This window comes from Theobroma cacao, chromosome 5 (assembly GCF_053813885.1).
Source record: "Theobroma cacao isolate CCN51 chromosome 5, ASM5381388v1, whole genome shotgun sequence".
Lineage (NCBI taxonomy): Eukaryota > Viridiplantae > Streptophyta > Magnoliopsida > Malvales > Malvaceae > Theobroma > Theobroma cacao.
In genome coordinates, this window is record NC_142643.1 from 30,402,491 (window position 1) to 30,425,732 (window position 23,242).

At 33.5% G+C, this 23,242-nt stretch overlaps 1 long non-coding RNA gene across 1 annotated transcript; it reads left to right on the forward strand.

Moving 5' to 3' along the window:
* Nucleotides 1-20,357: 20,357 nt before the first annotated feature.
* Nucleotides 20,358-21,945, forward strand: LOC148762553 (uncharacterized). Its single transcript, XR_016026539.1, has 3 exons — nucleotides 20,358-20,626; nucleotides 20,725-20,800; nucleotides 21,717-21,945. It is a non-coding gene; the product is annotated as an uncharacterized LOC148762553 (long non-coding RNA).
* The last annotated feature ends 1,297 nt before the right edge of the window (nucleotides 21,946-23,242 follow it).

Below are 23,242 nucleotides of genomic sequence, written 5' to 3' on the forward strand. Positions count from 1 at the left end.
AAGGTTTTAGGGTTTGTGTTGGTTTGGGTTCCTAAAGGATCCCATGTGATTGCTAACCCACAAAGACCCATCAAAGTGTGGGTATCTTTAAAGAAAAACTGAAAGTCTGTTTTGTAGATTGAGTAAGGAGAAAAGGGTCAATGTTTTAAAGCTCAACCAAAAAAGAGCCACCCTTGATTCTTAGATAATGGTTGCTCAAGACACATGACTGAAAACAAGTAGCTATTTTCAAAGCTTGATAATGGAAGAGTGGTAGTGTTTCCATTGGATATAACTTTAAAGGTATTATCCACAGAATTGGAACCATAGGTAACATCTTTCAAACTCAAATCAAGCATGTTTTATTTGTAAAAGGTCTAAAGCATAATCTGCTAAGCGTTAGTCAACTTAGTGATAAAGGTTTTAGAGTATGCTTTGATTCCCATGGATGTCAAGTGATTGATTTTGATAGTAACAAAGTTGCATGCATTAGCAAAAGAATTAAGAATATGTATGTCATCTTTCTGGATGAAATCGAGCCTAGTGAATCATGCCTTATTGCCAATGAAGTGTGTGATAGTTGGTTGTGGCATAAAAGGCTATGACATGCTAGCATGCACACCATATCAGAACTTTTAAGAAAAGACTTAGTCATTGGACTTCCAAAGTTGTCATTCGAAAATGACAAGGTTTGTGATGCATGCCAATTTGGGAAACAAGTTAAAAGTTCATTTAAATCTAAGAAAATCATATCAACCTCTAGGCCACTTGAATTATTGCATGTTTACTTGTTTGGACCAATCACTGTTACTAGTCTAGGAGGCAAGTCATATGGCTTTGTTATTGTTGATAATTACTCTAGATTTACATGGGTATATTTTCTTGTTCATAAAGTTGATGCATTCCCAATGTCTGTTAAATATAGTAGAAAAGTTCAAAATGAAAAAAACCTTACCATTGTTAGTGTTAGAAGTGACCATACTGGTGAATTTGAAAGTGACAACTTTGAAATCTTTTGCAATGAAAATGGTTTTGACCACAATTTTTCTGCTCCTAGAACTCCACGACAAAATGGAATTGTTGAAAGAAAAAATAGGACTTTGAAAGAAATGGCAAAGACAATGCTTGTGAAAACAACTTGTTAAAATATTTTTGGGCCAAAGTTATGAACATTGCAGCTTACATTCTAAATAGAGTTTCCATTAGAGCCATGATTTCTAAAACACCTTATGAGCTTGACAAAAGAAGAAAACCAAATATTTCTCTCTTAAGGAATTTTGGATGCAAATGCTTTATTTTAAATAATGGAAAACACACCTTGTGAAAGTTTGATGCTATGAGTGATGAGGCAATTTTCTTAAGCTATGCATTGAACTCTAAAGCACATAGACTATTTAACAAAAGAACTCTAGTTATAGAAGAGTCAATGCATATTGTTTTTGATGAGACTAATGCTGCGAAAAGAAAGATAGTGTTTGATGATGATGATGCAGATGACATTGAGAAGAAAATGGGAAAAATGAGCTTAGATGACAAAAAAGATAATGGAGAGAGCTCAAAGGAGAAATATGGTGAAGAGCCACCATTAGAAGACTTGTAAAGAATTTAAGAACAACATAACGATCTTCCTAGAAGTTGGAAATTTGTAAGAAATCATCCTCAAGAACTAATCATTGGTGATCATTCTAAAGGTGTCAAAACTAGAAGAGGATTAAGAGAAGCTTGTGAGTATCTTGCATTCATATCACAAGTGGAACCAAAGAACTTTGAGAAAGCTAAAAAAGAAGAGAGTTGGATGATAGCTATGCAAGAAGAGCTAGGCCAATTTAAAAGGAATAAGGTTTGGACCTTAGTTCTAAGGCCAACTAACCATCCAATTATTGGTACAAAATAGTTATTTAAGAACAAGATGAATGAGTTGGAAAATGTGGTGAGAAACAAGGAAAGGTTAGTTGCTTAAGGCTACAATCAAGAAGAAGGTATCGATTATGATGAAACCTTTGCCCCAATCGCTAGATTAGAAACCATTAGACTTTTACTTGCCTATGCATGCTTTATGAACTTTAAATTGTGTCAAATGGATGTTAAAAGCGCATTTCTTAATGACTTTATACAAAAAGAAGTATATGTTGAACAACCTTTTGGTTTTGAAGTGTTTAATAAAGTTGATCATGCACATCAATTGCATAAAGCTCTATATGGATTAAAATAAGCTCCTAGGGCTTGGTATTAAAGACTTTCTAAGTTTTTAATCGAAAAGGGATATTTCAAGGGGAATGTAGATAATACTCTGTTTATTAAGAAAAATGAAACGAATTTGATTGTAGTCCAAATTTATATTGATGATATAGTATTTGGTGATACTAATGAAAGGTTGTGTGAGAATTTTGCTAAGGAAATGCGAGGAAAATTTGAAATGAGCATGATAGGAGAACTAAAGTTTTTCCTTTGTCTTCCAATCAAACAATGTGAGGATGGAATATTCATCAACTAAAAAATGTATACCAAAGAAATGCTAAAGAAATTTGATGTGATGAATATGAAATCAATTGGAACTCCTATGAGCCCCTCCACAAAGCATGACAAAGATTATAGCGGGAAAAATGTGGATCAAAAGTTTTATAGAGGTACGATCGGTTCACTCCTTTATCTAACTGCAAGTAGACTTGATATCTTGTTTAGTGTTTGACTATGTGCAAGATTCCAATCATGTTCTAAGGAATCACATTTGACGGTAGTGAAAAGGATTTTTAGATATCTCTTGGATACTAAAGGCTTAGGCTTATGGTATCCAACAGGTTCATCTTTTAATCTTTTTGGCTATTCTGATTGTCAAACCCGACCCTATAAATACATGTCATGACATACATGCACTGAGTAACATGTTATTACGTTAGGAAAGTCCCTAAGAATAGATGAAACCCGATATTGTACCTAACGGTACACTTGAGTTGATTTAACCTCGAACTAGTTCAAATAGGAATCGTAGGATGAAATTTAATATTTTGCAGTCCAGGAATGACTAAAAATGATTGTTCGGAGTTCGAGGGTGCATTTGGGGTAAAATGGAAAATTTTGATGTTCAGGGGTAAAATCGTCATTTTGCCACCCAAGATAATAATTTGATCATGGAGTGAAATTTTTGACCAAGATTAACTATTTGGAGTATAATTTAATGATAGGAAGTGAAAAATTTCAATTCCGGTAATTTTTGAAATATAAGGGCAAAACGGTAAATTTATCGTTTCGGGGTAAAAATCGTAATTTTCACCACCCAAAACTTGTCAAAATCATAGGATTTATTTATTTTTGGTATGAATAACTATGGTATGTGAAGTGGTGAAAAATTGAAGTTTAAAGGATGAAATTTAAAAACGGACCAACGAGAAAGTGACACATGGCATTTTTTTATGAGTTAATATTTTTTTAATGAAAAGTCAGCCCATTTAAACCCCATATTAGGTGCTGGCCGGCCATAAGGAAAGAACAAGAGAGAAAATAGAGAGGAAAGGAAGAAAAGAGAAAAACAAAGGAAAACTAGAAAATTCAAAGGGGAAATCGCGTTTTTCGCCCGTTTACGCGTCTAATAATAATATTTGTCAACTTTAGCTTGATTTCTACCTTTCCTATGCCTTTGTTTCCATTTAGCATGCTTGAGGAGAGAGATCAAAAAGTGAATCCAAGGGCTGGCCGAAATTCATGGGGGAGGAATTTGAAATTTTTAGGTTTTGATTTTTAGTTAAATTGGTAGTTTTAGTTAGTTAAATGTGTATAGAAATTAAATTGGGCAAGAAAGCATGAAATTTTCACAATACCCACCCTTGGCTGAATATGCATTGATGTACAATGATGATGAACTGATTTTTATTCTAAGAGAAATGAAGAGAAAATGATGAAAAATGGTTAAATGTGATAGAAAAACAAAGTGAAAAATTTACCGAGTTAATGTCCCATTTTTGACCGAATTTTTCAAGAAGGAAAGTGAGCTGATTTTGGTGATTTTAGAAGGTTATTGGCTGATATTTAATGGTTAGAAATGTTGGAGAGAAAATGGGACAATTTAGAGCTAAAATGGAACGCGTTAGCAATTTATCGGGTAAAGTGCCAAAAATAGGTTAATACCGCGTTTAAGCCATTCTAGGCTATTGCATTTCATACCATGCATTAGTATAGGATTTAAGTCAATTATATAGTGATTTAGCATTAATATGGTGAATTGTGTAAATTTTGTAATGTGTTTAGGAGGAGAGCCTTTCGGTAAAGGCAAGGAAGCAATACCCGACGAACAGTGATCGGGGCACCTAAAAATCAGTTAATTTGTACAAACGATGAGTAAACTTATTATTATTGTAAATTATCTAGAGTTTATTTTTAAATGCTCTTTATGTATTTTATGAAATGAAAACGAGATTAAAACGGGATTTTTTATGTTTTAGAAATAAATGTGATAAATAAAAATATATTGTGTTGATTATGAAATTGAGTAATTGGAAGCTGACAATTATTTTGAAATATATATTTTCCTATGAATGGCTTATGAAATATGAGTATAGGTGGCTATATTTGATAAATTGCATTGGGAATTTATGTAAGCTGTTTTTATTATGCAGGCTGGGTAAATAAATAAAAGCCATGTTATACTGTCGAAATTTTATTAAAATTGGTGGGTTTAGTTACTGCAGTGGCGGGTTTTCGTGGACTGCCTATTAGAGGGGCATGGCAAACCCGGTTACATAATTACTCCGATTGTAGAGGCGAGGAGGATAACTCCCGGGGTAGTATTAGAGCTCACTTTACGTCGAACCCCCACGTGAATGTGTAACTCGGCCAACGCCAAGGAACGACTTGTTTTAAAAATAAAAATGTGTTTCACATATAAATATCATAACAACCTTAGCGGACACGGTTAGATACCTCGGTCAAGGTATCCCCGAGGATTAGTTTTGGCTTGAGCCTTGTTTTTTAATAAAAGATATAAGCCTTAACAACTGTTTTGGTAAATTACAAATATTTTATGGTTTAAGGAATAAATTGAAAACCTTATGAAATGGTTTGTGATTTGTTGTTTAAACTTGCCTCCATGTTACTCGCCTTTAGATATTTATGACAATGTCGTTTACTCATTGGGATTGCAAAATCTCACCCACCTCCTTTATAAACATTTCAAGTCTGTGGTAGCTTGTAGATACCTTATTTTGTCGAGGATTCCAGTTGACATCTCTATCTCACAGACAGTAAGTTACTATCACCAATACTTGGTGTATTTTGGACCACTTGCCATTGTAATTATTATTGTACATTATAACTTTGTAAATTATTGTATGTATGAAATTATTTTACTTCCAAGTTATAAAAGATTTCTTACACGTATTTCTATAAATATTGTTTTATATAAAAATCTTATATTTTAATCAATATTTTGAATAGTAAATTTGTCTATAAATCCTTTTAAAATTTTTTTGTCTTTTGATTTACTTGAGTCGAAAACTACTGAAAATTGTTTAAAATGGAATGTTTAAAAATGATTTCTCACAGAAAAGGCAAGAAACTGATATGTAAGCCTTGCGGGGTTCTGATTGGCATTTCGGGTAATAAGTGTCAATTGGGACGTCGCGACCGTTGTCATGGGTCCAAGGGAGGTTTCGGGTCGTGACACCGATGCTAATTCTGCTGGTAGCAAAACTGCTTGAGAAAGCACTAGTGGTACTTGTCAATTCCTTGGAGACATGCTTGTGCCTTAGTCTTGCAAGAAACAAAATTATGTTGCTCTATCAACTACTATGGATTAGGTAGCAACTAAATGATTTTGGAATGGCTATGCATAAAGTTCCCATTTATTGTGATAATATGAGTGCCATAAATATCTCCAAAATCCTGTTCAACACTTTAGAACAAAGCACATAGAAATTAGACATCATTTTATTAGAGATCATGTGCTTAAGGTAGATATTGAAATAGATTTTGTAGACACCTTGCATTAATTGGCTAACATTTTCACAAAACCATTGAGTGAAGAACAATTTTGTAGAATAAGGAGAGATCTAGGAATGATTGATGCTAATGAAGTCTAAAATGTATTGAAATAATCATGTTTTTGATGATATATGGCATAATGATTGTGTTCATTCCTTGATGTAATCAATTAGGAAGTGTAATGATTGTGTTCAAATAGGGATGCTAAAAGGGAAATAAGACTCACATTAATCAATTAAGACTTCCTTTAATCAATTAGAACATCTTTGTCTTAAGTTAGCTAAGCTAAGTCAGTGAACTTTTGATTAGTTAAAGGTGTCCTTAATCAGTTAATGAAAAGTTAGACACTTTGCAGAACTTTAAGTTAGAGATATAGTAATCGGTGAAGACTTAGGCTAATCGATTAGAACACCCTTGCTAGTAAAAGAACTATCAAGCAGGAAAATTTTAAATAAAAAAAATACTAGGCAAGTGGTACGGGAAATCATCCACTCAAAATGTGGGTAACCGGTTAATGACCCTTTCTTAAAAGACCTTCGAACTATTAAAAGAACCATTTCCTAAAAAATCAAGACCCAAGAACTTCTAGATTTTCCTTTCTCCATTTTCCTCCAAAACCCGATAAACCTTAAGTAAAGAAATCCCTTTTGGTGAAAACATCTCTTACACACAAGGTGGCTGAACAAGGAAAGGGAAAAGAGAACGTGATGATCCTTCATCTCTTCCTCTGAAGAAGAAAAGGAAAACCCAAGAATCCTCAATTAAGAAGAAGAAGAAGAAGAAGAAGATTTTAGAGAAAGGGAAAGGAACAGTTGATACAAGAATCCTCACAAGAAAAGGTACCTATTTTATTTTTCGATTTAGGAATAAGTTGCATGCTGATATACTAAAGAGAATAGAAAATACAACAATTTCATGTGGGAAGTTCTTTTATTGGCTTAGTTTTAATGAAGTATAGGTAGTGAAAGAGGATTTGGATGGATATTTTGAAACCTTGAAACTGAGGAATATGAGTATCTTTGGGGATATAATGTTTAGCCCCTCATTGGTAAAAGAATTTTATTCTAGTATTGCTGTGGACAAAACTAAACTATTTAATCAAGACAAATTTATAGAAGATGGTTTGAATGTTTTTCTAAATGGTAGCGAATTTCATATAAATGTTCGAGACTTAGGAGAATTTCTAAAAACAGAGTTTGAAGTGGGGGAATTCAAAATGCCTAAAAAATATGATCCCAATCATGTTTAGGAAATTGTAACTGGAAGGAAAGAGAAATTTCCCTCAAGAAGTTATGGCAATGACATTAAAAAAGCTCAACTCAGAATCTTACATTAAGTTATTACAACTACAGTCCATGGAAGGAGTAGTAACTTTAACTATGTTAGTGCCTAGGACTTGTGGCTGAAGGAAGCTGTGTTTAATGACATTCCACTGAATGTAGATAGATACATGGTTGAAAGACTCAAGGTAACTTTGCTAGGAGATAAGGCTAACTTGCCATATGGCAACATTATTTCAGCTTTGCTGAAAAAGAAAGGGATCTGGAGTATAAGATTTCAAGCAGACTTAACTAAAAATAAAGGTCAGGGAATCTTTTTAGGGAATATGTTGAAAATGGGCTACAAACTATAGAGGAATGAATGCATCAAAACCTTAAAAAGTACACGACTATGCCCCACTGTTGGAAATCCTTCCACACCTCTCACCAGAGTCAACTAACCTCCTCCTCAAGGTGAAATGATCTTTAATCTGCTCATGAGGATTGATGAGAAGTTAACTGAACAAGCTGTGAAGATAACAAAGATTGGAGAGAAACTTTAGCAGCTTGAAGTCCTTCTATATGAAGCCAAGACAACCAAATCCCCTACTTCTGAAGCTCCAGCCATTGCTGTAAGTATGTCCAGTGAAAGAACTATTGAGCAATTTAATCCACACACATCTAAACATGGAAAAGAATTTAAGAAAGAGCAAGTAGACAATGAAAAGGAGAAATATGCTATAATACCTTTCGAAATAGAAAAAGGCCAAGAAATTGGCCAAGAAAAAAAAGATGAAGAATTTGAAAAGGAAATTGAACAAGAAGGAGAAGCAGTGAAGGAAACTTAAGGTGATGAAGAACATTTAGCTGCAGGAAAAGATGATGAAAATCCCTCTAAAGAATCTGAAGGCATTGTAATCTTTAATTTTATTAGATACATTCTCAAGGAAGCGAAAGCTGACTAGGCAAAACAAAGTGCAGAGATGGAATAAGAGGTTCAGTCAGCTTAGAAAGAAAAGAACAAGTTTCAGGGGAAGTAGATCAAGATAATGGTAACGCAGATGATAGTGCTTCTATTGCTAAGAAAATTGTAAGAAGGGGCAGAAAAAACAATGGCCACTAAAACCAAAGTTTTTAGAAGAAGAAAATTTGCCAAAATAGCTGAGTCCATTATCAAACTAGTTCCTAAATCTGCATCACCCCAAGACATCTCCTCTATATCTTCCTCATCTTTTGAGCCCAAATCCCTTCATTCCATTCATGTTGAACCTTTTAATGTTCACTTAGGGACTGGTGAATCTTCCTTAAATGAGTCCTCTTTCGACTTTGATTAGATGTATTTCAGCTTTAGGCCTCGTTTTTGTATGATGACAAAAAGAGGGAGAAAAGTAGGAAAATAGGAATAAAGTAAGCTGGTAGGAAAGACAAATGTAGTCTTTAAGCTATGCCTTTATTTTGGTGTGTTTTATGATTAAACTAAGTTTTATGTTTTATGCGGAGTTATGAACAATGGTTGAAGCTTATGTTTTTATGACGAAATTGTGTTTATGCTTATGTGGTTTATGTTTTAATGATTGAACGCTTTTATTTTCCATACTTGTATATTGGATAGTTTTAATAGGGCACATATTTAGGGGGACCACATATTCAAGGGGAGCAATCCCTAAATTTGCACATAAATCCTTTGTTATAGACATTGCACGTTTAATTTATGGGTGTTTTGTCATCATTAAAAAAAAGGGAGAATGTTGACTTGATATATTTTTTATGATAACAAAACATTCCTCATTCATTAATGTCTAACTTCATTATTTAAGTGTGCAGGATAAAGTAAATTCCCTCATTGAAATGAATGATTAAAAGTAATATCATATAATAGATAGGCTAATCAGTTAATGTGGGAAATATGGAAAGAGTTAGTGAAGATAGGGCTTTTGTAACTTATTATCAAAAGGCCTTAATCAGTTAAGGAATGGCTGAGCTACAAGTTGAAGCAAAATAGGAAAATGTAAATCAGTTAGTACTAGGCTTAACTAATTAGGAAGCTGCTGGACAAAGGAAAACAAAGGTGTGCTAATCGGTTAAGGCAAAAAGTTAATTGGTTAGAGCACAAAATTTGAAGAATCTCCAAAGTGCCAAAATTTAAATTTAAAGTGAAGGTGACCATTGAATGGAGCCAAAATAATGAAGTGTAAATTCGAAAAAGTTTCAAATAATTAGAGCTTGTGTTAATCGGTTAAGGTTAAAGGAAGTAAAGTTCTAATCAGTTAAAGGGAGAGTTAACTAGTTAGAGGAAGTTTACTGAAGTAGAGAAGCTTGAAGATAGAGATATCTTAATTAGTTAAAGTCTCTTATAATTAGTTAACGTAGAGTACTCAGCATCAAGATAGTGCAAGGCAAAAAAGTTGTAATTGGTTATAGCTTTCTATAACTAGTTAGCCGAACTTTGTTTGTTGATTTGAATTTAAGCACTAGGGGAAAAAATAATGGTTAGAATGGCATTAGAGTTGTCTTTAACGGCTAAAAACTATCTCCAATAGAAAAATTTGGCTCCTCAAGTATAAAAGGAAGCTCCAACGGTCAAAAAAGGGTGAGTGAATGAGAATAAAGCCATTTTGAGCAAAAAGCCAAAGAACCTTCACGAAAAACACTTTTCCTTTATTCCTATTCCAGAAAAAGTGTTTGGGCTTGATTGTAATCTTTCCAATATTGTAAAGATACTTAGTTGTACTACTTTTTCTTCTCTTTCTCGAGAAATTAAAGTATGGGAAGCACTTTAAAGGTTGTTGTAAAGGTTTAGAGCTTGGGTTAGAAGCTCACCTTATAAAAGCTTGGTGGAAGTTGTTAATTCCACCAGTGTAGTAAAGTTGGGTTAAAAATCCTTGATTAGGAGATTAAGATAGTTGATGTAGGTCAAGGGGACCAAACCATTATAAATACTTTTACATTGTCCACTTCTCTTTACTCTTCCTTATGTCGTCAAGTTCGACTCTACAATATGTTTATTATGCCATTCTTACATAAGAATGCATGTTTGCTTACTTGGGTACTTCAAAAATCGTTAAAGGACGACAATGTACCAAATGATACAATTAAGTTGAATTAAGCCTCGAACTAGACCAAATAGAGATTTTAAGATGAAATTGAGAATTTTAAAACCCCAGAATGACTTAAAATGATGATTCGGAGTTCGAGGACCGATTTGGAGTTAAATTAGAATTTTCATGACCTAAGGGTAAAATGGTCATTTTGCCACCCGAGGTTAAGATGTGAGTGTTGGATGAAATTCTTGACTAAGATTGATCATTTGGAGTATAATTTGAGTTTGAGAAGTGAAGAATTTTAAATTCTGCATTTTTTCGAGCATAAAGGGCAAAATAGTCATTTTGTCACCTAGGGACAAAATTGTAATTTTACACCACCTAACACTTATCCAGCACATGAATTTTACCCAATATTATAATGGATAATTGAGAAAATTTAAGTGGTGGAGAGAGATTGCTTAATGGCTAAGTATGACACATGGACCAATGGAATGGTGACATGTGTCAAAATCTCATCCATTTGTTATTTTCCTTATAAATTAGCACAAAATCAGCCCATTTCTCTTCATTATGGCCGGCCAAAGCAAGAACAAAGGAAGAAAAAGGAAGAACAAACCCTAGGTGGAAAAATTCAAGGGAAAAGTGTGAAAATTCAAGGAAACAAGTGAAAAAGGTAAGATTTTTTTAATTAAGCTTGAGATCTATCTTTCTTAAGCATTTTTTCTTATTTTTCATGGTTGAATCACATGAAAGCATGATGAATCCCTTGCTGTCCGAACACTTAAAGAGAGATTTTGATGCTTGATTTGGTTAGATTTCAATGTATTTTAGTGTTTTTAGTTAGTTAGTGATGTGTAGCATGAAAATCAAGCAAGAAAAATTCATTTTCTCCCATCACCCATCATTGGCTGAATTTTCCATGTAGAGTGTGGATGATGATTTTGATTTTATTTCAAGTGAATTGTTTAGGAAATGATGAATTACGGTGAGAAAATCAAGTAGGAAAAATCATAGTATTGATGCACCCACTATGGCTGAAATCCCCAAGAGAAAATGTGAGAGTGATTTTTGCTGTATTTCAAGTTATTTAATTTGTGTTTGATGATTTGGAGTATTGGCAGAAAAATGGAATTACTTGGAGTTAAATTGGACATATTGACCAATTAATCGAGTGATAGATCGAATTAGGCCAATACCATTTTATTTAGGTACATGATTGAATTTGTGTAGAACATCGTGTTTAAACGATAATCCGAACAATTTGCATTCCATTTCATGCATTAGAAAAGAGCTTGAAATAGATTTATAATGGTATGACACAGTATATTGAATTATGTATCGTGTTTTGTATATAGGCAGTGAGCCCTCTAACAAGGGTAAAGACATTGTATCAGAGGACTGAGAATAGGAGTATTTCAAACTCCTGATACTGTGAGTAACCTTACTATCGTCTTAATTATCTAAAGTGGTTTTTATCCGATTTTGTGATTTTATGGAAAATGAGTTTAAATGGCAAATCTTTATGTTTTATGAGCAAAATGTGATTAAATGAAATGATTTTATAAAATTTTCTTGAAATTGAATGATGGTTTTGGAAAATGGAGTAATTGGAGACTAATTGCTGTGTTATAAATCATGGTTTGAATTGAATGGCTTATGATAATATTGGCATGAATGGTTGATTTGGTAAATGTGTTGAAAATGTATGAACTGTTAATTTACCTTGAGAGGCTGTAAAATAAAATAATTGCCATGTCATGCTATCGCAAATTTTATTAAATTGGTGGGTTATAAATTTGTCGCTGCAGTGAACGGGTTCCATGGACCAGCCTATTAGAGGGGCATGGTAACCATATTATATTCATACCTTAGTATGAGAGGTGCAGATGGGTAACTCTTGAGGTTAACACTTTAGAGTTCACTTCACGCCAAACCACCACGTGAGGGTGAACTCAGCCAACGCCAAGGAATGGTTATGTTTTCAAAATAAAAACATGATTTATGCGTACATAACTTTTTAACAGCCTTGGTGGACTCGGTTGGGATAGCCCTCAATCAAGGTATCCCTAATAACTGAGTATGAGAATGATTTTGGCACGAGCCAAAGTTTTAAGAAATTCATAAGCCATGTTGATTACTCAATTTATATGAATTGATTTTATTTGGTTGAAATGAGTTGAAAGGTGATGAATTACAATATGTTAAACTATTTTATTTGTTTCCATTTACTCAGCTTTAAATATTTTAGATGGTATTTGTTTACTTACTGAGATTATATAATCTCACCACCCTCATTTCCACCCATTTCAAGCTCAGGATAGTCGGTAGATAGCTCATTTCGTTGAGAGCTATAGTTGGATTTGCATCCTCCAAACTGTAGGTTCACAGTCTTCCTTACTTTTAGTTATTCGGGGGCCTACTAGTTATTGTAAATTAAATTAAATACTCTAGCTTACTGTGTTACAATATGTATGAATTTATTTTGCTTTTACGCTGCAAAAATTATTTACGTATAACTCTAAAAATATTGTTTTATAGGAAAATAGAATATTTTATTGAATATTTCTTTTATTTTTTTTATTTTTTTATTATATCCAAATAAACATAATTTCATTTTAAATGAAGGTTTTAGATGTTTAAACTTATCTTTGATTATGAATTATGTGTTTTGTACTCGCATACTACGTTTTTAGCAGATTTAGAGATTTTTGAGAAAAAATGACCAAAATGCCCCTGTGAGAAAAAAATTGTTTTTCTATTGTTTTGATTTGAAAATAGTTTATAATCTATCAAAACATAATTTTAGTGACTAATACTCACAGGGGAAGCGAGAAAAACTGATGTTAAGCCTTACGAGGTTTCGATTGACATTCTGTGAATGAATGTCTATAGGGACGTCGTGACGGTTGTCACGAGCTCGATGGGAGTTCTGGGTCATGACACCTTACTTGATTTCTTGTAATTCTAAGAAGTTCTAGTCTTTCCCTTCATTTAGTTGATTATGAGCTCTACAAGCTCTAAAAGGTTGAACAAAAAATTGTTTTAGTACTATTCACCCCTTTCTAGCACTCCAACGAGACCAATATATCATACATAATGTTATCCGTGTAAAATGCCAAACATAGGCTACATTAATATAACATTTTTGTTATCCATAAACATAATCAAATCCATAAATATAAACATATAACCGATTTGTTAGTGGAACGTGACTGGCCCTCTAGGCATCTAATGGCTGCTGAACACCTATGAAGGAATGAAGATTGGACACCGGTATCCGTGACATTAGCTTTTATCAATATGCTATCACTGATATGCAACAAAATAAATGGGAAAAATAATGTGTGAGTCACAAATTCTTCGTAAGTGGATACGGGAAAGGGACAAGCTAGGGGATAAGAGTGTTTTGTAAACATGCAGTTATAATCTCATGCCAATTATAATCAATTTAAACTTTAATCTCATGAAACATGGTGTTTAAACATGTTTGGAAATAGCATAATTGATGTAACCAACTGTGAATGACCACAAGAAAACCTTTTTACCTATGAAAAGCTTTCAAACAAGTCAATGCATTCGATTCTGGAACTCATTTATTGATATAATGAACATCTATTGATAGATTGGAAACACAATGCTTCTTGTGGCATTTTGTATGCTATCTATCGATAAATGTTCTACATTTATCATAGATAGCCTCTGAACCTCTATTTTCTGGGCAAAGTTGTGTATTTTTTCCATTCTTTAGGTCCTTTTACCTCTTAGAACTATCTTTACGACTCATTTCATTTCTCCAATCACATACTCATGCCAATATCGAGTATAGATCATAACCATTATTCAAGATGAACTTAACATGCATTATATCATAAAGATAACAATCATAATGATCCCATTAGCATTTACCTCACACATTGTGATGGTATAACCCCCATCAACCTTACGTTCGCAATATACAACCCCATTACACCTTCGGCGTTTATGATGGATCATAGGAGTGAAGTTGTCATTACACCCCGTGTGAGTGGAATCAATCGCACTGGTTAAGCTTTTATACTCATAGCATTTAGTATGAGGAATGTCCATCACATACTTGCTTACTCATCTCATAAGGTATATGGAATTTCCATATCATATACACATCTCATGGCATTTCCTCATGCCTACTCTTTTAACACATTGTATGTAACACACGCATTACATACATAGTCTCATAGCATTCGTCATGCTTCCTCAAACATCTCATGTAGTATATGGAAAACACAAACATAATATCTTAGATGAAAATCATCATACAAGCCATCACACATTTCATGCCTTAACATATCTAGCATACACCTCATACATTCATACATTAATCTTAAATCATATCTCGTACCCACACTAGTCCGAAAACTGGAGTAATCAAGTGGACTCAAACATAAGGTGCTTGTCCCCTTTTGTTGAAAACTAATACATAATATCATATTTACGTACATAGTAGGTTGAAAATGAATTTTAAAATATTTTTCTTATCCATAAATAAAATTTCAGTTCATAAGTATTTGCACAAAATCATATTCACCAATAATCCTCAAATCATGCTTCAACTTTACATATCAAAATAATTTTGAAAATGCTGTATCCACTTATCTTATAGGGAAGCTTGATTACAACTCCAATTCCGTGTAATTTGGTGTATTGTCAAGAGTTCCTATCACACAATATTCATAACAATCAATTTCTAAACTAATAATCTTGGAATAATTAATATAGCAACTTAAAAATCTATTTGCTTTCGACTATAGCCACTTTCTCTCTCTAGATTAAGCTAGAAATGCATAAATTTTCTAAACTTACCTTATATGAGCATAGATGTTGAAGGAAATCTCAAAACCTTAGCTTTAATCCTTAACAAAAATTTCTAGGCAAAAATAATAAATTTGTAGCGTTAAAAGTGTGAGCTTTAAAGGTTTTATAGGATAAAAATGTCATTTTTAGCTTTAAACTTCAAAACTAAGATCAAAATCATCAAAAGCAGCAATTTTCATTAAAAATGGGTTGAAAAGGTTTTAGAGTGGTTTTACCTTTCCAAAAACAGCTAAGGGTTGAGAAACCCTTGGGTATTGGGTCATATTTATAGTTTGGGAAGTGAAAATATGCTTTTACCCCTTTTATTTTTTTTAAAACGACGTCATCTATTGATAGATCGAGGCTATCTATGATAGATGAGCTTTAGAACCCTTTCTGGAAGCTTTTTGCTTGCTAACTTGCAAAGATAATTAAGAAATATCCATAATCATCTTACCTTGCTTGACTTTTAACTCATTCAAAAATATAACTTTAAACTTTTCATTAATCCAAGATAACAAATCTACCATATGAAATTCAAATGCCATTAATTCTTTGAACTTAAATTTTTAAGCATAAATAGAGAAAACCTTACCTAAGCTTTGGATTTCCAGCTACCATTAACTACAAGTCTAAGTTAACAAATAACATCCATTTACTTTCATAAACCTCTATAGATACCTTATACAAGCTTTACATAATGCATAAGGATTATAACACGTCAAACTTATTTATTTCTTATGTATACCACTCCACCAATTGCTATTTGAAGCATTCTTTTTACAATTCTGCTCAACTAAGCTTAATACCCCTTTTTAACAATTTTTCTCATGCTCATGGTAATTTAGTTCAGCTTAACCTATCTAGGTAAGCTCATCTAAATAAATCCCATTTCCATTATAGAACAGGACTAATAATTCTCCAACTCCATACACAATCTCATTAACTCACTTTAGTAATTTATTTTCTAACCTTAATTCACCATTTCAAAAATATAATTCAATTGTCCCTTACCTTAGAGAATCAAGGTAGCTTAGTATCAAATCATAATTTCTATCTTGCCAAATGGAAGTGAGCTGCAAACACAAAAAAAAAAATTTTAAACTAATTAATTTGTTTCCAAACAACCTAACAAAATGCTTTCTCTTGACTCACTTACGATCATTCCAACAAAGCTTCAATTACTATTTCTGTTTGTTAAACTCCAATCGAGCTCTCCTTTTCTTATTTTGCATTTTTCAAACTCCAACTAAGCTCTCCATTTAAACAAATCGAACCTCTATCTTTGTTTTTCATCAAACCAAGCTCCCATATTTGTTTTCTTCATTTCTTTATCCTTTTGTTTGTCTTTTGATTTCCATGGTTTAGTATTCTCTTTTCTAAGCTTTCAAAGGCAAGAACGACAACAACTTTTCTAGGGAATTGGAGCTACAAATCAATTAAGAATTCAAGAGCAACTAAGAGAGATTAGCAATCAACCAGACTACGACATTAATTTATTTCTCTCCTTTGGTGTTATTCTTATTTTCTTGTATTGAATTCATGACCAAATTTCTTTGGATAGTGTTTTATTTAGATATTATTAACTAATTTGTTTATCTAGGATTATGGTGGATTTCAACATGTAATCTGAATATTGGTTTTTCTGTTATTTATCATGAATGGGTATCGTTTTACTTATTCAAATATGTTCTTCATGCCTTTAATTGCCAGATCAACAATTAATTGATTTGTGAATCTAATTGAGACTCAACAGAGAGATTTTAGGTTGGATTAAGATTTGAATAGTGTATGCTCATGTCATTTAAGTGATCTGATTCGCGATTTGGGTAAACATACATCAATTGTCATGCATAGCCAAATTAGGATACTTGCTTAATGAACTTAATTTAATTGATCCCTATAGACATATAATGAGCTGATTAAGTTAAGTATTTGTACAAGCATCTTGATGAAGCCTTGTCCATAGCTTGGGATTCTAGGATTCTAGGTTAGTAAAATCACCCAGGAAACATAAATAACTACAAAAGCTGGTATCAGATGAAATGTTGAATAAACCTATGATCTTAGGTTTTTAATCTACTATTTTTCTTAACAAACTTAATTTTTTCTAATTAATTTTGTATTTCTTTTAAATTTTGTTTTTATTAGCTTTTCAATTTTTTGATTTCTTAAATAAGGTTAATGTCATGACCCAAATCTAGGGGTTCGTAATAGGTACACGACTAAAGCAAGCAAGCTCAATAGACCTGAGTAAGCTTCAGAATCCGAAATCATATAACTGTGAGACCTCGACCTCTATAGGCCCATAACTAGGTGTAGACGCGATAATATAAGTCAGGGGTAATTTCATCATTTCCTTAGTGAGCCCCTAGAAGTAGGCTTTCAAACAATATTAAGGCCTAAGTAGGCCTAAGGCATAAATGAATGATGAAAATAAGGGTAAAATGACGAAGGAAATAAAAATAATGATGATTTCCAAGGTAGGGGCAAAATAGTCATTTTTCATCTTGAGTAGAAATTTTAAGTTTTCGTGAATCCAAGTATTTCTAGACTATTATGAACTTTGTCCTAGTGTCAAAAGAGTAAAAAGATTACACCAAGGATTGAAGGAGAACAAGCCAACTTGTTAAGAACATTTTCGTAATTTGAGTAAAGATTGGATAAGATTTAGCTATAAATATAATTTTTCCAGCAGCTTCTTCTTTTTCTTGCTCCCATTTCACGTTTCGTTCATCCTCCATGGAAGCTTGTTTTGAAACCTCTATAACTTATCTTAAGCTAGCTCAAATTTTCATGCTTTTGTGAACCCTTTCATAGAACCTTTTGTGCTCTTTCACTCTCTCACTTTAAAACCCTTGAAAAGTCTTACTTCCATACTTCCTCTCACTAGCTAGGTGTTTTACAAAGAGAAAGAGGGAGCTTTTATAATAGCTTGGAAGAATTTTGAAAAGAAATTCAATTGCAAACCCACCAAGGTGAATGAACTTGCATTAAAATGTTTTGGGATTAGGGCATATGTGTTTGATTAAATCCATTGAAATATTTTATCTGTCTTTCTCTAAAATATGCATGGGAACAAGCTTTTAATGAAACGTTTTGCGTTGTGGAATGCGACTGTGATGAATGCATGTGCTCTGTGTTATGTTGATATAAATATATCTAAATATATATGATATGTATTGATAGTAATAATGTTTGTAATTAAAACCAAGTATGTGCATGATGTGGGGGATGCACACGGCGATATTAGTTGTGCATGATGTGGGGGATGCACATGATGACTCCAGCTATGTGCGTGATGTGGGGGTTGCACATGAGCTGGGTGAAGCGGTGGTGGTATTGGTGGTTATGTATGTATATATATATATATATATATATATATTTATGCAATAGAAAGTTCATGAATATGGTATATGGTTGTAATGTATGTGAAATCTTGCATGTTGAACCTTGAAAATTGTTGAGTATTTTCAAGTTGATTTTGTCATTGCAACAGAATGGCCTTTGCTTAACATAATGAGGATTTTTCTTGGTGTTCTGTTTCTTGCTGCAACGAGAAACTCTCGAGTTGGGAGGCTCGCTGCAGCCTTGTAACTCACTGCAGCGAGATGTCTACAGGAAATTTTGTTGTAACGAGAATTCATTCTCGCTGCAACGAGAAACCTTCTGTTGTGCTTACTACCTTGTTTGGTTGCTGCCCTATTTTTCACTTCTTTAGCACCATTGTTGATCATGGACTTCCAACATTAAAGAATTAATTGATTAAGTTTGCATGAGGGGTTTTAGTGAGAAACCCTTGGCCAGTTGAGAAACTCTCAGCCGATAAAATAATTTGAGCCCAAATTTTGCTGCAGAATGCCTTTCCATTACAGCGAGAACCTGTCATTTCACTTGACTTGCTTGAATGCTACTAAAGTTTTCACTTTTCAAATTCTTTGTTATGTATGATCCTTCATCATCAAGTGATTAGCCAATTAAGGGTTTCATGAGGGGTTTAAATAAGAATTAAACTAAATTGCATTGTTTTTGAAAATAAGTGCATCATGATTTCTTAAACTTTTCTTATCTTTTGCTTGTTCCCTTCCTTTGTTCACTCACTAGGTTTATACTCATTGTTTTCAACTTCATGTTTTCAGATCAAGAGATAGTCGGTAACTAGGTTGAGGTGTCCTCATAGATTCGTTTCCTTGGTAGGTATCTCGGCATTCAATAGTTGTACTTTCGCCCAAGTCTCTCCGCTGGAAGTAGAGTATACCTTTTGTTGTGTATAGACAAACCCGATGTAAATTATTAAGATGTATGTTTTAGATGATATATGTATATTTTGATTGGTAATGCCACTATGAATTGGCAATGGTTAGCATTATTTTGAATTGGATTTATAAAATGTGACTTTAGCAACTTTTGATGGAATGATGAACAGGTCATATAAATAAGCTTTCTTGAGCTTAGTGGGCTACGTCCATTGGGCTTATGCGCCAGTCATAGCTCAAAAATTGGGTCGTGACAATAACATAAGCCAAGGGATTTGATAATCAAATATTCACAATAAAACCAAATATAATACATTATCCCTGGCACATAATTCATACTAATATTCTTAAGGCCATGCATTGGCCATCAAATCGGGTTCGTACAAAACAACCCTTATACAATTCAAATGGCACATCATGCCTAACTGTGAAACCTCAACCTCCATAGATGTGTAATTAGAGGTAGACTGATAAGTGCATCAAATTCACATATTTAATGAGAGATTAAATACCTAATTAGTCTAAGTTGGACTAGATTTAGGATCGAATTTAGGTATTTTTATTTATTTTATTAGTTTAGTTTAATTTATGTTTAAATGTTTATTTTAAGTTAATGATGTTAGTTTTACGTTATTTATAATTATTTTGTGTTTTTATAGGAGTAGGATCAAAAATAATTTCAATTGGTCAAGAAAGGTGCATAATGGACTGTTACTCTATTTGCATATGTTTTGACTTTTCAAGTATATCTCCCACTACAGAACTTCAAATGACATGATTTTTAAACCATTAAAAAGATAAGAGGTGGGGCTACAACTTTGATGTTTACGACTTTGTCCAGTTCTGATAGGAAAGTGGTCAAAATCTTTGTCAAAGTTAAAGCACTGCACTAGAAGAATAAAAAGGGGCATTTTTGTAAATTACGTGAAACTTTGATTGACTTTAGAGATAAATATCTAAAGTTCCAGCACCTTCTTTATCTTCCTCTCATTTCTTCTCTTCTTTTTGCAGAACTTTGCATCCTCCATGGAAAGAAACCTTAAAACCTCCATAATCTTCTCATACTAGCTCTAAAATTCATGTTTTTGCACACTTTTTCATAGGGTTTTTCGTTTTCTTTCACTTTTTCACCTCAAAAACCCTCAAAAAAAGTTTTTCCTTTGCACTTTCTCTCACTATCTGAACATTTTTAGAGAGCGAAGCTCTTCAAATTAGCTTGAAAACTCTTGAAGGAGTTTTCCTCTTTTAATCCTCACTAAGAAAATTCAACTACAAGTCCACCAAGGTAAGAAATGAGTTAGGGTTGATTTTAAGTTGTTAAAGATGGCTAATAATTAGATTTGTGGGCTGTTATATTTTTTATGGTTATATTGTATGTGATAGGTTCCAACGAGGCCCCACATGTCCATTTGGAGCATTAGTTGAAGTTAAAGTTGATCAAAAGAATCAACAAGAACAAGTGAGTGAACTTGCATTAAATTATTTTTGGGAAATACATGTGTTGAGATGAAGCACTTAAATGAATATATTTGACTTTTTTTCTCTAAATCATGCCTGAGAACAAGCCCTTGATGAAACATTTTATGTTGTAAAATGTGTAATGTGATGAACCCATGTGTTCATATATTCTGATGATATATATGCTATGCTTTGAATGATAATATTATGTGATAATTGTAACCGCGCGTGTGTGGTGTGGGAGTGCACATGCCGATGATGATGGGTGATTCCAGCTATGTGCGGTGTGGGAGTGCACATGAGCTGATGACCGGTGGATGATGATTCCAACTATGTGCGGTGTGGGAATGCACATGAGCTGATGACTGGTGGATGATGATTCCAGCTATGTGCGGTGTGGGAGTGCACATGAGCTGATGACCAGTGGATGATGATTCCAACTATGTGCGGTGTGGGAGTGCACATGAGCTGATGACTAGTGGATGATGATTCCAGCTATTTTCGGTGTGGGAGTGCACATGAGCTGATGAGCTGGTGGTTGTATACATGTTTACACATTCCATAGAAATGTTAGAGAAAATATTATGTGATTGCAATGAATGTTGAATGTTGAAATTGTTAATTGCTTCCAAATTGATTTTCATTACAACAAGAAACTCTCTGTCTTACCTGTCTTGCTAGAATATTTGCTGTAGTTTTCACTCTTTTCAACTTTGTTGTTGATCATAGATCCTTCACTCTAAGGGATTAAATAATAAAAGGTTGAATTAAATGGCTTTACAAAAAATTAAGCTAAATTGCATTGTTTTTAACATAAGTGCATCATGTTTTCTACAACTCTCTGTATCGTTTGCTTGTTCCCTTCCTATGTTCACTCACTGGGTTTATACTCACTCTTTTCAACTTCATGTTTTCAGATTCAGAGGCAGTTGGGATCTAGATTGAGGTGTCCACTTGTATTCACCTTTTTGGTAAGTACTATGGTATTTAATAATTGTACCCATATCTAAAGTCACTCCACTGGTAGTCAATGGTTTTTGCATGTGTACATGTGCACTTGATGTAAATTACTAGAACTTATGTTATAACCAATGTATGTATATTTTGATTGGTGATGCCACCATGAGTTGGCAATGGATGATATTATTTTTGGGATGATACAAATATAAGTATTTGATTGCAATAATATATTACTGCAATACTCATAGTTAAGAATTAAGAATTATGGCTTTAGGAATGATGAACATGATCACATAAAAAGGCTTGCTTTGCTTAGTGGGCTATGCCCATTGGGCCCTTGCGCCGGTCATGGTCCGAAAATTGGGCTATGACACTAACATATTTCACAGACTAATCAAATTGAAAAGTGAAAGGCCCATTCAGACTTAGCAAAGTGACACGTTGGGAGGGAGACCTACCAGATGCCAATTACTTGATAGTCAAATCGATGACACTTGCCATGTAACCCCATAACTTTTCTTATCTGCACATGGTACAACAGAGGGATAAGTCATCTAATACTCAATGAGGGGATATTGTCATAACATAATATTTCATATATATATATATATATATGTATATCTACGCTTATCTAGCCATAATATATTCATATTCAAACATCTCCAATTCGAAAAGTGCGAGGATCATCCTAATATCCTACATGCACAACTCATCATATTAAATTCTTTCAGATCACATCTCGATGGTGTATAATATCCACAATTCACAAGTTCTATGTCCTCACATCAAATCATATCAATTCAAGGCTTACCCTTAGAGCCATTATCATCAAACTAGGCTTTATAGGCACACCTTAGTTATCAAGCACAACCTTAAATCTCATATACATATAATTTGCTTACCTCAAAGCTTTTCATCAAATCTCATTCACAGTGGTCACCACATATTCATATTTCAAATCAAATCATGCCATCCCTAATGCATGTTATCATAGTCAAACGAAATTAAATGAGTGCACCCGAGCATTTGGCTTATTGGTTGGTGCATGAACCGCTTGCCTGAAGAGCAGGATTCGAATATCCCTTCCCTCAATTATAAAAAAAAAAACCAAAATCAAATGAGTGGTCCTGCCCTGGACGTAGTCAAATCATGCTCAGTGGCCAACTTGCGGAGTAACAAATCACGCGTATGGCAAAACCGTTGGGCAAAGAAACAGATCATGCGCTTGCCGAAGCAACCGAAGAAGAACAAATCACGTATAGTGTCATGAACTACGCTCATTCGCCTAAGTATGCAATAGTCCATGCGGCACTTAAGTGGATGCTTCCACGCAAGTCAGCCGATACTCAGTTAGATCTGATCAAACATCAATAATAGCAACAAATCAGACTAAGAGAATGCGCATCAAAATTATAGGGCATACCAAATGCCATATATGCAACCACTAAGTCATAAAAGAGAAAATGTTATTAATATGAAAATA